The sequence below is a fragment of the Electrona antarctica genome, assembly GCF_951216825.1.
Source record: "Electrona antarctica genome assembly, chromosome: 21".
NCBI classification, from domain to species: Eukaryota; Metazoa; Chordata; class Actinopteri; order Myctophiformes; family Myctophidae; genus Electrona; species Electrona antarctica.
The window spans coordinates 21,988,840-22,002,101 of NC_136802.1; the positions used below are offsets into that span (position 1 = coordinate 21,988,840).

Here is a 13,262-nt window from a genome sequence, read left to right on the forward strand (position 1 = left end):
GGGAGAAACGAGAGGAAAGGCAGCAGGGCTTACTTTTTTATTTAATTTTAGGAACCTTGGACACCAGCGACAACAGTGTGGTAACAGCGATGCCACATTTTCCATATCGGATCTGTGTGTGTGCGAACGCGCACATGTGTGTGTGTGTATGGGGGGGAGAGAGATGGAACAAGGGGTGGCATGGACTGCAGTGAACGCAGCGGTGGGGTTTTTGTTTCGCTCTTTGCCCAAATAGGAAGGTTTGGAAGAAAAGGGCTCGTGAACCAAAAACAAACTGTGCTGTGCATCACGTGAGCACAAATATACACGCTTAAGGCCAGTCCACACCAATGCAACTCCTTGCAACGTGCAACTACTTGCAACCATTATCCCCAATGCCAGGGATTGCAAGGAGTTGCATTTGGTGCGATCTGGCCTTTGCAGCAACAATGTACAAATCAGTCTGTGACAAGCTGACTCCCATGTCCTCCCACAGTGAATGACGTTGGTCCATCTTGCCTGACTGACAGTTTGCTGACAAATGAGGACACCAAACAAGAGAGAAATATCCCTAACTTCCTTGGTCGAGTAGACCAATTTGTCAACCTTTTCAGGCTGTGACCCCCCCAAAATAATCATATTTGAGCTAGGGACCCCCCAAAATAATCATATTTGAAACGGGGAACCCCCTCCCCCCAAAAAAAATATTTGAATTAGGGACCCCCACCCTAGCGAGCACTTTTAGTTTACACAATTTAGTTTGACTCAGTTCCACAGATAAATGTTGTGAAAATAACCAATCTACAAGTAGGTTGGCAAAAAAAAAGAAATCGCTAGGAAACGCTTGCTTCCGTGTTGTGATGTCATTGACGTTGTGACACCCCCCAAACCCCACCCCCCACCCACCCCAATTCATGTGGGGTTCCCGACCCACAGGTTGACGACTGGGAACTATTTTCTTTGCATATCCGGTGGAGTGGATACGGAAATGTTCTGTGTTCGTGTGTGTGTGTGTGTGTGTGTGTGTGTGTGTGGCGTGCGTGTGTCAGTCAAAGTGTGCAAATTATACGCCGCCATCATTCTGAGGTTATGATGGTGGAGATGTATGAGAGAATTATGACCTCTCGCGGGTGTCGGGGAGCCGACGCCAAATTGTGGGAGACTTCCAGAGCTACTACTGGGAGCAGTGGGATGTCTGTACACATGTCATGACCAAAAAGTACCCATCATGGTTATTATTCATTATCTGCACAATCTCTCCTCGTGTCTAGGACATTAGCTACACATGGCAACAAGCATTGGCTACTAGCTAAAGCTCAAACATTCAGCAACGTCAGAATACAGGAATATGTGTTGATCGAGTGTGGACTGGTCTATATTTTGGCATAGGCCTAATTTAACAACACACACTCGTAAAGGTCATACATACGGGAGGAAAATGGGAGAGGATAAGGGGAGAAGGGAGTTTATATATTGTTTAGAATAGAACTTTAGACAGATGGTTCATGGTTTACCTGGTATCCTACTTTCTTGATGCACTACACTACACTGTCTCAGTGTGATTATTTATTTACTCTGCTTATTGTTACTCCAGGTGTCCTCCTAAATGCCTAAATTGTAAACTCTGCCACGGTAGCGTTATTTTCCCATATTCCCTCTTTATAGGCCTATAATGTAACAACACAAACTCGAAAAGGGGATACAGGAGGAAAAGAGGAGAGAAGAGTTTAGATTATAGCATATTATTTAGACAGACTAATGTTCAGAGTTTACCTGGTAGCTTCTTGAGGCACTACACGGCTCTCTCTGCTTATTGTAAATCGCTCTGGACAAGAGTGTCTGCTAAATGCCTTATTTGTCAACTGTAAGTCTGACCGCCACGGTAGCGTTATCAACAATATTGTGGTCACATTTTCCCACTAAGGTTTGGACCACCCGCTTCGAATGCTATCAACCCATAATCACCAGTAGGTTACTCATCAAGACCATGCAATGGAGCAAGTAGGCTCTACTGGAGCCTACTGGCTGCAGTGAAATTGGAAACTGGAAGTGAAATTACTGCCGCCAAAGCGAAAACATAGTGAAACTGACTTACGTGGCCGGTTAAGACTGATGTTAGGGTTAGGGTTAGAGTTAGGCAACAACGCGACCAATGCCACGTCAGACAATGGCTGACAACAACATCTCCGCTCCGGTAGAGCCTTCTGGCTCCATTAAATGAGCTTGATAAGTAGCCTACTGGTTGATATGGGTTGATAACGCTCAAATCAGCTACCTGGGTCCGCTTGTGTCCCTCTATGCCTTGTTTGGGTCTATGCCAATCAGACAGAGCAGCTGATTCCCAACTCCTTTATTCCTTGATGACGTCACCTATAGGGAACCCAAACAATTCTGGCCAACATTAGCAAATGTCCTAATTCGATCGTCACGTACCTTGTATAATATACATCTCCCCATTATCCAATTGTGACTATTGGAACGTAACAATAGGCCATAATCTTTGTCGAGTGAGTGTGTCACCAGCGACGGTGTATCTTGAGAAATGTCCAACCGATCACAGAGAGAGTGATGTCATGTGGCAGCCACAGTGGTCGCCCCTCACTTCACAGAAGTGGGATTTCTTTTTACATGAACCACTTGAACCCTAGCATCCCTAGCTACCTGCAAAGAGGTTTGGTGTGTGTAGAGGGAACAAAGAGCGGGCTAGTAGTAAGTACAGAGCTAAAGGTCAAGTTTACTAACTATTGGCGGTTTCAGTAGTTAAATATCTGACTGAAAATACACATTAACATGAATCCAAAATACTATGAAACTATGGAATCTATGAACAAGTTTAATCTGCAACAGTTGTATACAATGTGGGGGTCTCTGCTTCATCACTCTCTCAGCTAAGGGCTCCTTGGTCTGAACCCCCCCTGGTCTACTCTAAGCCATCTGTGTCTTGTGGTGTGGTCCTGTGTCCAGGCTCCACCCGTCTGGCACCTAAGACGGAGAAAAACAAACCATGCTACTAGCGTCTGGCCATGCTGTGTGACCCCAGGTCTGGTCTAGAATATGATACAGCAGGATTTAGGAAAGGAAACCGACTGGTCTTACAGTCTATCCTCTCTTCCTATTGTATTATGCATCTCATCCCTCTCTGTCTGTCTGTCTCTCTCTCTCACCCACATTCCTGTCCTCTTCCTTTCTCTCTTTCACCTCCTCCTCTTTCGTCATCTGTTGAGCCCTTCTTTTCCTTTCTCACCCCTCCCTGTCCTTTTGGATTTGTCATTTTTTGCTCCCCATCTCTCATTTATATTTTCCCTCTATTCTTCCTCTATTTCTCTTTTTCGTCAAACCCCTCTCTCTCTCTCTCTCTCTCTCCCTCTCTCTCTCTTTTATCTCTTCCCTCCTTTTGCGTAGTTAGTCTTCTTCTGCCTTGTCTATTCCATTCCCCACCTCCTTATTTTCTTCACTTCTTGTCTCTTTCTGTCCTTTGCTTTACACTGTTCCACCCCCAACCTCCTGCGCTCTCTCTCTCTCTCTCTCTCTCTCTCTCTCTCTCTCTCTCTCTCTCTGGTTCACCCGGTCCCTCGGAGGGCCCACATCTGGTTTCCATCATGGCTGCCACTGCTTTTGTTTCCCATCGATCTCCCCCTTCCTCCCTCCCCTCCTCTTTATCTCTCTGTTGCTTTCCATCCCTCTCTCCCTCTCTCCCACCCTTTGTGTGAGCCCCCCCCACCTCCTCTCTCTCTTAATTCAATGACGTGCAATATAATATGAATTCCCATCATTCCTATCCCCCCCCCCCCCCCCCCCACACACACACACACACACACGTGTCACACATATGCACACACTATTCTCTTTCCCTATATCTCCAGTTCCTCTCGTTCTGCATTGCTTTTTATTCTTTCTATCTGTCTGTCTGTCTGTCTGTCTCTCTCCCCCGTCTTCTCTATCTCCTATGGCCCCTACCCCCCCCTCTCTTTCTCTCTCTGTCTCTCCCTCTGTCTGTCTCCCTCTTGCTCTCGGTCATTCTCTCTCTGACAAGCATCCGTTCAGAAGACCCGCTCGGGTCTTTTCCGTTTCAGTCTGTCTGCGTACAGGAGAGAGAAAGACAGGAAGCCTGTCGGAAGAGTGACACGCTCTGATTCAGCCTCCATATTAAACACTCACCCACACACGCACGCAGGCACACACATGCATTGCACGCAGCGGCACAACACACAAAAACATACGCACACATACACACAAAAATAACAAAGGCTAATGTATACTTCATTGCACAGTAGTGGTATCACTTTCTCGTGTGAAAGTAAATTTGTCTGAACACCTGCACACATTAACATATAGACAAAGACAAATGGAAGTACACACATGCCCCCTCGCTTGCACGCACACGTACACACACACACACACACACACACACACACACACACACACACACACACTTCACACAGCAGCCATCATCAAGTAGCATTAGCGGGTGCAGAGTCATATTCCAAATTGGATAACTCACACTGAACCACTTAAAGGAGGAGGCGCCGGGGTTTAAGCGTGACGCTCTCTCTTCCTGTCTAAACGGTAACCTTGTTTACAAATCTAATCACGGCTACGTTTTGTTTCATGTGCACGTCATGCACACACAGGTCTGTGGGAAAGGGAAAGAGAGAAAGAAAAAAAAAACGATTGGCTACTGATTGGGCTGGAAACACTGGGTACAGTTTGCGCTGTAGGCTAATTCAACACAGCTCCGCATCAATCAGCCTGTCTCCTCCCTTAGACGAGGCTCGTTCAATTCAGCTGCATTCCTGAAATGGCCAACATCACGTTCTTTTTTTTTTAATGATTTGAATGAAATTGATATTGTAGCCGGCAGGCAGCCCCTTGGGGGCTTTGCTTACACAGCATACATGCATGGGCAACTGGCGGCCCGCGGTGGCCACATGCGGCCCTCACCTTCACTCAATGCACTTCACTTCAGGTTAATAACGGAATACTGATTTATTATTGACTTCAGCTGTTATAATTCCAAACATGCAAACATGACCTGCTTTAATTAGGATACTTCAGTCTATATTTGTAGTTTAATAACTAGTATTAACATTTTATTATCTTTTTTTATTTCTGTATTTGTATTTAAGGTCATAAAGTTAAGTATCACTAAAACCATTTGAAATTATATGAAATTGTTACGTTTCAGGATTCCAATTCAAAAATAGCAAAAAAAAAAAATCTACAAGCTCAAAACCCGCCACAGTTTGTTGATCGGCTATTGTTGCTTTCTTTGTGTGACATTGAATTACAAATTTAAAAAGTTAAAATATGGAGGTAAGAGGTTTCTTTTCTGCAATGTGCCCCCCTGGCCTGGCTGGAGTGAGTGTGGAAATATAGTGGCCCTCTGGAGTGAGTGTGGAAATATAGTGGCCCTCTGGAGTGAGTGTGGAAATATAGTGGCCCTCTGGAGTGAGTGTGGAAATATAGTGACCCTCTGGAGTGAGTGTGGAAATATAGTGGCCCTCTGGAGTGAGTGTGGAAATATAGTGGCCCTCTGGAGTGAGTGTGGAAATATAGTGGCCCTCTGGAGTGAGTGTGGAAATATAGTGACCCTCTGGAGTGAGTGTGGAAATATAGTGGTCCTCTCAATCATCAAAGTTACTTGTGTGACAGAATCCGTCATCTGGTCTGGGATATTGCACTTATGAGCTTCAGGTACTAGCCGCACCACTACTTGTCAACCAATAGGTGTTGTACCTGACACCAGGACGAGGGTCCATAACGATGTCTCAATGGAAGAGTCGGGAGAGCACCAGATTAAAATATTTTATTTAGTAAAATAAGTCCCGTATTTCAGCTGTCAAGGGGCACTATGCAACTATTTGTTTTTATGAATACAATATCATTTTATCCAGTCTGTATGGCAGAGTATGTTAGCATAATATACTGTAACCTTTACCTAATCTATAAATAAGGTAGTGTATGAATACAATATAACTTTTAAATTGATCGTGTCAAAGGTCATGTCTCACCTAGACACAGGATCTGACACGAGTTTTAACCTGACGGTCAAGATTCAATTTATCCCCTGAGCAAGCAGGCGGGCTCTATCAGCTCAATGGTAAAAAATGTCAGCACTTGCGCAGGCAAATCCAGGCTAGAAGAGGAATGTTACATTTCCTGGGAATCGCACCTGGTAACTGGGAATATAATCAAATCTCAGCGAGCCGGCTGTCTGACAAATGGCAACAAATACGGGCCGATAAGCATCCATTTATGTTTTCAGGGTCAGGTCACCACTGAGGATGCAGCTGTCTGCATCCAGCCTGTCTGAGGTTTACCATACGTCAGTGTGGGGCTAGGAAGATGGCCACAGACAGCAGAGAGATCAAAAACAAAAATAATATGTAGAATATTGAATATATTATCATCATAAACTTTATTTAAACTCATGGTACAGTTGAGGGCCAGGCCCTCATTTTCAATGAAGACGAGGTAACAATACAGAACAGAGTACTCAACAGGTAGAGTCACTCATATACAACAAATGAATAGCTAAACGGAAAATGTAACAGGAAGTGAACTTATTAATGACTTCTCAAGCTCATTAAGAAGATGGTACAATGGCTTGTTTATTAAAAGACATAGACAGAAAGGGAGCGTTTTGAGCTACACATTATTATTGTAGGCGTTGAAGTATTTATAGTATATGACATCGCAGGTCACATGTCATGAGCCAGATTCTCTACTCCTTGGAAACAGTCAAAACACTTTCACGTCTGTGAGAGTGTTGAATGGGAGTGCTGTGAGGAAAGAGGAGCACACAATCACAAGATCACCAGCACTCATTTCAAATTCTTAATTGTCACGGGCAGCAATGGTACACGGACACATTTTGTCGCATGCCTCTGCTCAGGCCGAAAAGTGCCCGTGTGTGCCTTGTGGATCTTGTGATTTTATTCAAATTATGTTTAAAGGACTCTTGTTTTGATATATGTGCAGTCACATATTGAGGACTCCCTTTGAGTGGCTGATGTCACAAACAGTTTTTTATGCCAAGGATTCCCAAACTTTTCAGGCTGCGAGCCGCCAAAATAATCATATTTGAACTGGGGAACCCCCACCCTGACAAGCAGGAATTGTAGGCATTCGTTTGACTCGGTTCCACAGATAAATATTGTGCAAATAGTCAAACTACAAGCTCACACTGAGCTTGTAGATTGGGCTATTTTCACAATATTTTCACAATAATTCATATTTGATAATTTGGCCAATTTGGTATTAGAAATGTCATAAAAAGTGATAAAAACTGATGTGACTAACTAGTCTGTTATGGTACTGAAGGGCTGATGTTAAGAGCTTTTCAATTGACAGTTGAAAGGTGCACAAGACAAGATGACGTCTTTATAAATTGTTGATGTTGTATGTTTCATGTGGCACTCACCGTACATACATAGTGACAACAAGTGTCTCTGGGCTCTGAAGGTTAGCATTGCTTTCATTCGTTTGATTCTGTTTTATCGTTTTGAGTTGTTTTATTTCGTTTAACCATAATAATGTAGTACTTAACATAGTTTGGTTTCGTTGTTTTTTTTACTGTGCTTTAGTTCAGGCTACTTCACTTAGCTTTGGGGGGATATCCTTTTTGTGTTGCAATTGATTCAAGTCACGCCAGATGCTGAAGTCATATGGGTTTTAGCTAGAGTGGGAAGTTCCTGCTAGCTTCCCATGCGACCCCCCCCTCCCCCCTGTGACTTTACTAGACGCTATATGTTCCGTCAGTGAGCCAAATGGTCTTTTAGAGCCCTTTTTATTACTCCTACACCTCTGACACATGCGGTTCGCTGTTGGCCTGTTGTTTACCACAGCCCCAGACCCTGCAAATACAACTAATCCCTGTGTAAAGGAAGGATTTAATTCCATTGTATTCTATATAAACAGCCCACCTCTCCCAGAAGTTGCAATGGGATTCTCCTGGAAAATATGAGATCAACTCACGGACACACATCCAAAAATATCAGAGGCAGAACAACTATCTTTTAATTTATTTTAACTTACAGTACAGACATGATTCTTTCTGATCTAACTTTTAACATTTAATAACTGACAAATCCACCAATCTGTACATAGAAACCGTTGCTAAGTACTCCTATAGTTCCTGATTGATTGATTGATTATTTAATTAGAAACTGAACGTGGTACAGCTTAAAGGATAACACAAGAACATCCTTGGGACTTGTTCAATTAATCAACATAAGCAGCATAATTAACACAAAAGAAAATCGGGAAATTACATTTACCGTACCTCTCTTGATGTTTTTTTCTTTTCCCCAGGTCTATTTAGAAAGGAACCAGCGTCACCCATCCTTTAATGCATGGTGTCAGGGCATTCCACAGTTTGGTGTCAGAGCAGTAGAATGAGAACCTTCACACGTCTGTTCTAAATTTGGGTGGTACCAACCAGGTCACGGTTTCTCCCTCTGGTGTTGTGGCTGTAGCTGTCACTCACTCACAAATCACGACACTTGGTATTAAAGTAGACAAGAGCTGTCCTGCAGTAGGGACTGACACTACACACGGACACAGTGTGTGGAGAGAGGGCCCGGCCATGTTATTTCTTTCTTTGCCAAAGACCAAAACTAACTTGGAATAGTAACTATTGTGGATTAAACTATGTAGACCACTCTCTGGTCTACATAGTTCATTATAGTTCAAATCATTAAGTGGCAAACTTTTTGATAAAATGGCAAACTAGACCTTGTCTACAGTACTTGCTCTCTGAAATAATATTCTGCCTGAACTTCATCAGTCAGTGCTTCGAAAACAGATTTACAGCTAAATAAAGGCTGATTTGTAAGCACGGGTCTTTAAGGTGACAGTTAAATTTGTCTGACACCAAAATTGTTGGCAAATAGTAGTTCACCGTTTTCATGCCAGCTATCACTTTGTAATTAAAATAAATGCATCTTATGGTGGATATTTGATTGATACTCATATAGAGTGTCACATCTATCTGTTATGTCTTTATTTTATTTCATTTTATTAAGTAGCAGTGGTGTCAGGGGAGGGATCATGAGCTGTTTTTGATTTGGGATAATTGTCCTGTGTTTTCATGTGCACTCCTTGGGGATTGACTGTGTGTCACCACAATGCAAACCAGTGGTGATCCCAAAGAGAGTTTAGCATCTTTTTCTTCTTACAGATAATTTTCTGCTTTATTATGACAGTGACATACAGGAAAGAGAGGGGGGGGGGGGGGAGACATGCAGTAAAAGAAACCAGCTGCAAGAAACGCAAATGCAATTCAGAACGCTTGGCACCGCCGGCACAAACATACTCTGGTGGTGGATCTACTCAACGTGCAGTTTTATGCACCGGTAGAGGTAATAAACCCACATAGTTGCAGTTGAACCCACACAGCCTGCTGTGTGTCTGTGTAGCTGTCTATCCCTGACATAACTCGGGCACCGTCCAAACGATTGACTTCAACTTGGCGTGTGTAGCCCATGACCCGGGGAGGAGGAATTCGGTCCGACAGGCGGTTGTCCAGAACCAAAAATCCACTGGTATCGGTCTCTGTCTGATCTGTCTGCGGATTTGTGTGTGTGTGTGTGTGTGTGTGGGTGTGGGGGTGTGTGGGTGGGTGGGGGTGTGTGTGTGTGTTTGTGGGTGGGTGGGAGGTCCCGGGTGTAGTCATTGTCTTCCCTGATTGGTCAACCCCACCCATCGGCTTTGCGGATTGGCCGAGCTTTGCTTCACGTCTGTGGATCTGTCTTCCACATATGCCCGTAAATGAATGTCCTATACTCGATCATACTAAAGCAGTCACACAAAAGCATCAAAAGTAGCATATGCAAGCTCGAAAAGCGACGCGTTTTGACCTTGTTGATCTGCTACTTTTGCTACTTTTGAATTTGAATGCTGAAAAGTAAATTTTGGAAATTTTCCACACCCAGCAGAGACCATGTAGTGTGTGGATTGCATTGCAGTATGTGCGTATCCATTTGTCTTTGTCTTTGTCTATGTGTTGATATGTGTGTGCAGGTGTTCAGACTAAAATGGACTTGTCTCAATGAAGTACATACAGTAGGCTTTAGCCAGGGTCAAGGGTGAGTGTGTATACTGTATGTACGTCTGTTTTTTGTGTCGTGCGTGCGTGCGTGCGTGCATGCGTGTGTTTTGTATTGCTATACTTGTGAGGACCGATTGTCCCCACAAGTATAGTAGTAGAATTGGAGAAACGGACATTGAATGGTTGTTCTGTCGTTTCAAATGATTTTGGGGTGTTATACTTTCAGGTTAGGGTTAGTAAGGATTAGACATTTAGAGGTGGGGTTTAGGCCCGGTTAGGGTTCCAGTTTTCACTTAGTTGTACATGATGTACATGGTGATGTGGCACACCAAATAAATAGCCAATCTACAAGCTCACAACGCGTTGCAAGCATTGTGAGCTTGCAGATCCGCTATTCTTCCTTCTGACATTGTTAGACTACTTTCAGGTATTTTCAATTGCCGTGCAAAAATGTGGTGGTCCTTACAAGTATAGTAATACATACGTGTGTCTGCGTGCGTGCGTTTATTATGGAGGCTGAATCAGAGTATGTCACTCCATTCAGTCAATCAATTGGTTGCTTGGTTCTCTTAACAAGTACAAAGGAGGGTATTGCATAAAAGGGTGGGGCATGCATCGCATTCCCAACTTGCATCCTTCCCCGACTTGCATCGTTCCTGAATAAGCCTGGTATTATGTGAGATGGAGCAGAGAACACAAATCAAAGACAGCTTCGTTCAGTCGTTGCCTTTCTGCTACAGAGAACCATGCTTGCACTGCGCTGGTGTGCAAAAAAAGAGCTCTTTGTAGTACCTTTCTCTTCTAGTTCCACTGAAAAGCAGCAGACAAAAATGATGTTAAGGCTTACGATTTCTGGGAAACGCATAGGCGTCAAGATTTGACGCAACTTCTATAAGTCGTTTTGTTTGTATTCATTTTCCTCCCACAGTTACTATGGAAAAGTAAAGTCGTGTGAACCTGAAGCTCACTCTGCCGCGGTTGGAGGGGAAAAAAGGCAGCTTGGTTTGGGCAGCCAACAGGAGCAGCCAGAGGGCCATAGGGTCTTAACAGCTCTTCTGTTGCCATGTCTGCTTATTAAAAGCGACATTTGGGCTTGTTTTTTCTATGAAGTCGTTAGTAAATTTTTTTTCTATGGTGTACTGTAGCTGCTTATTTGGGCATGCTTTCTGAATGTTCTTTAAACTATTTGCTCTCAAACATTTAATGTCAAGGACCCCCAAATGTATATGTAATTGTCCGCGTATCCCCATCGGTAAACATTTTTGTGCCAGGGACAATTATTTTTGAAAATAGCAGATGTACAAGGCAAGCTCGCGACGCGTTGTGAACTTGGAGATTGGCTGTTTTCAAATAGCCGATGTGTATAGGTTCAAAGTGCTCATGTGATCTATAGTCTCTTCTTCTGGGCTTCTTCTTTTCGTATAGACCAGGTTGCTTATTTCTCTCGCAAAATTTGGCAACACTGCACGAGTCAGATCCAGAGCTATTACAATCAATTATGCCACTGACCCCAAGCCACCCCATCTGAGAAGGCACGATTCAATCGCATGTTCTTTTTGAGTAGTCTTATGTTACGCACCAACGTTTCCCTGCCCAGCTTTCCATTTTGTAATAACTTGAATAACATCTTACTATCTTACTACAGTACAGTTCGTTAGTCTTTCTCTCTCTTTCCCCCCAGTCTCTACTTTTCCATAACTTCCACTCCCTCTTCCAGTCCCCCCCCTGGGGGTCAAATAAGTGTTTGCAATGAATTATCTGCAATGTGCAGACCACGGTTGTAGAGCATGTTTGTAGAGATGTCTTTATTGCACAATTTAGAAAACAGGGCTGATTCTGTCAAAACACACACACAATTAAAACAACGACACACTCCAGCCGCATCACTACTCTTACATGGCCATGTGGCATCTAAGCATGAAAGAACTAAACGGAACATGTATTTTCAAATAGCCTACAATTCAATGCCAGGTCTGCATTCTTCCAGGACCACACACACACACACACACGCACACGCACGCACACGCACACGCACACGCACACACATAGACATAGACACACACGCATGCATGCACGCAAGGAATACCAACACCATTCTAACTACAGATTTCTCCACAGTGTTGCCAGGTCTGCTTATCATTCAGGCTTGTTTTTCTGTCCCTTGTAAATATTGGTAATTGGCGGGTTGCTTTTTTTGTTGGCTTAATTGTTTCTAAAGCGTAGTTGCTTACTCGCGCTTGCTTGTTTAAATGTTGTTTAGACCAGTGGTTCTCATGTCAAGGACCTGCATGGGTCCAGTCCAGTATGTCTGGATGGGTCACACTCACACATTCACACACCCTGCTCATCGGGAGCAATTAGGGGTTCAGCATCTTGCTCAGGGACACTTCGACGCTAACTCTGCATGGGGGAGGCCGGATCGAACTGGGGACCTTCGTTTCCCAAGCGGCCGCTCTACCTGCTGAGCCACTGCTGCCCTGCCCTGTCCATTAGGTCTGGGTCCAGTAAGGTCCGTTCCGCCACGGTGGGGAAAGCGGCGGTCGATCATGATCTCCATAGACCAGTTCATTGGTCGCAAACTTTTTTTTAGCCCAGGGCAACTCAATGAGTTGCATTGGTGTGGTTGACCTTAAAAGACGTCTCGTCCCATCTCAACCCTTTGGTGTGGTTTGAAATTAACTTTATACTCCTGAATCCACGGGTCCGCCTGCAGTCCCTCCTCTTACCACTAGGGCAGAGCGCCTCAACGTTGGAGAGCCTCACTGGGGCCATGTTGTCAAGGCCCTGATGTCACGATGTCACGACCTGGGGGCTTGCCTGGGGTGACCAGGGGGCTGATGTCACGTGATGTCACGATGATCTGGGGGGCTTGCCTGCCTGGGGTGACCAACCAACCAAAACACACACTGACGGGAAATGCTAGATTTCATTCCATAGTTAACTGCGACCTGCGGTCGCAACAAGCTCACAATGCGGCGTGAGCTTGTAGATCAGCTACTGTGACAGCAGTGCACGACATATAAATGAAGTTCTTTTCCCCAGGACCACCAGGAAAATGACTATACTACACACACACACAGACGTGCGCTCACGTACGTCTGGGTCTTTCTTTCGCTCAACCAACCCCGTTCTTTGATTTCCGTACACTGTGTCCTCCTAATGTCTGTGTTCTCTGTCTCTCTCTCTCTGTCTCCTTCCTCTTCAAGTTCTACCCGGCAACAATATGGCTTCT

At 44.3% G+C, this 13,262-nt stretch overlaps 1 protein-coding gene across 2 annotated transcripts in view; it reads left to right on the plus strand.

Annotated features, from left to right (window-relative positions):
• The window catches only part of arhgef40 (Rho guanine nucleotide exchange factor (GEF) 40), an 84,728-nt gene that overhangs the window by 1,152 nt on the left and 70,314 nt on the right, over nucleotides 1-13,262 (plus strand). The window lies entirely within an intron of this gene.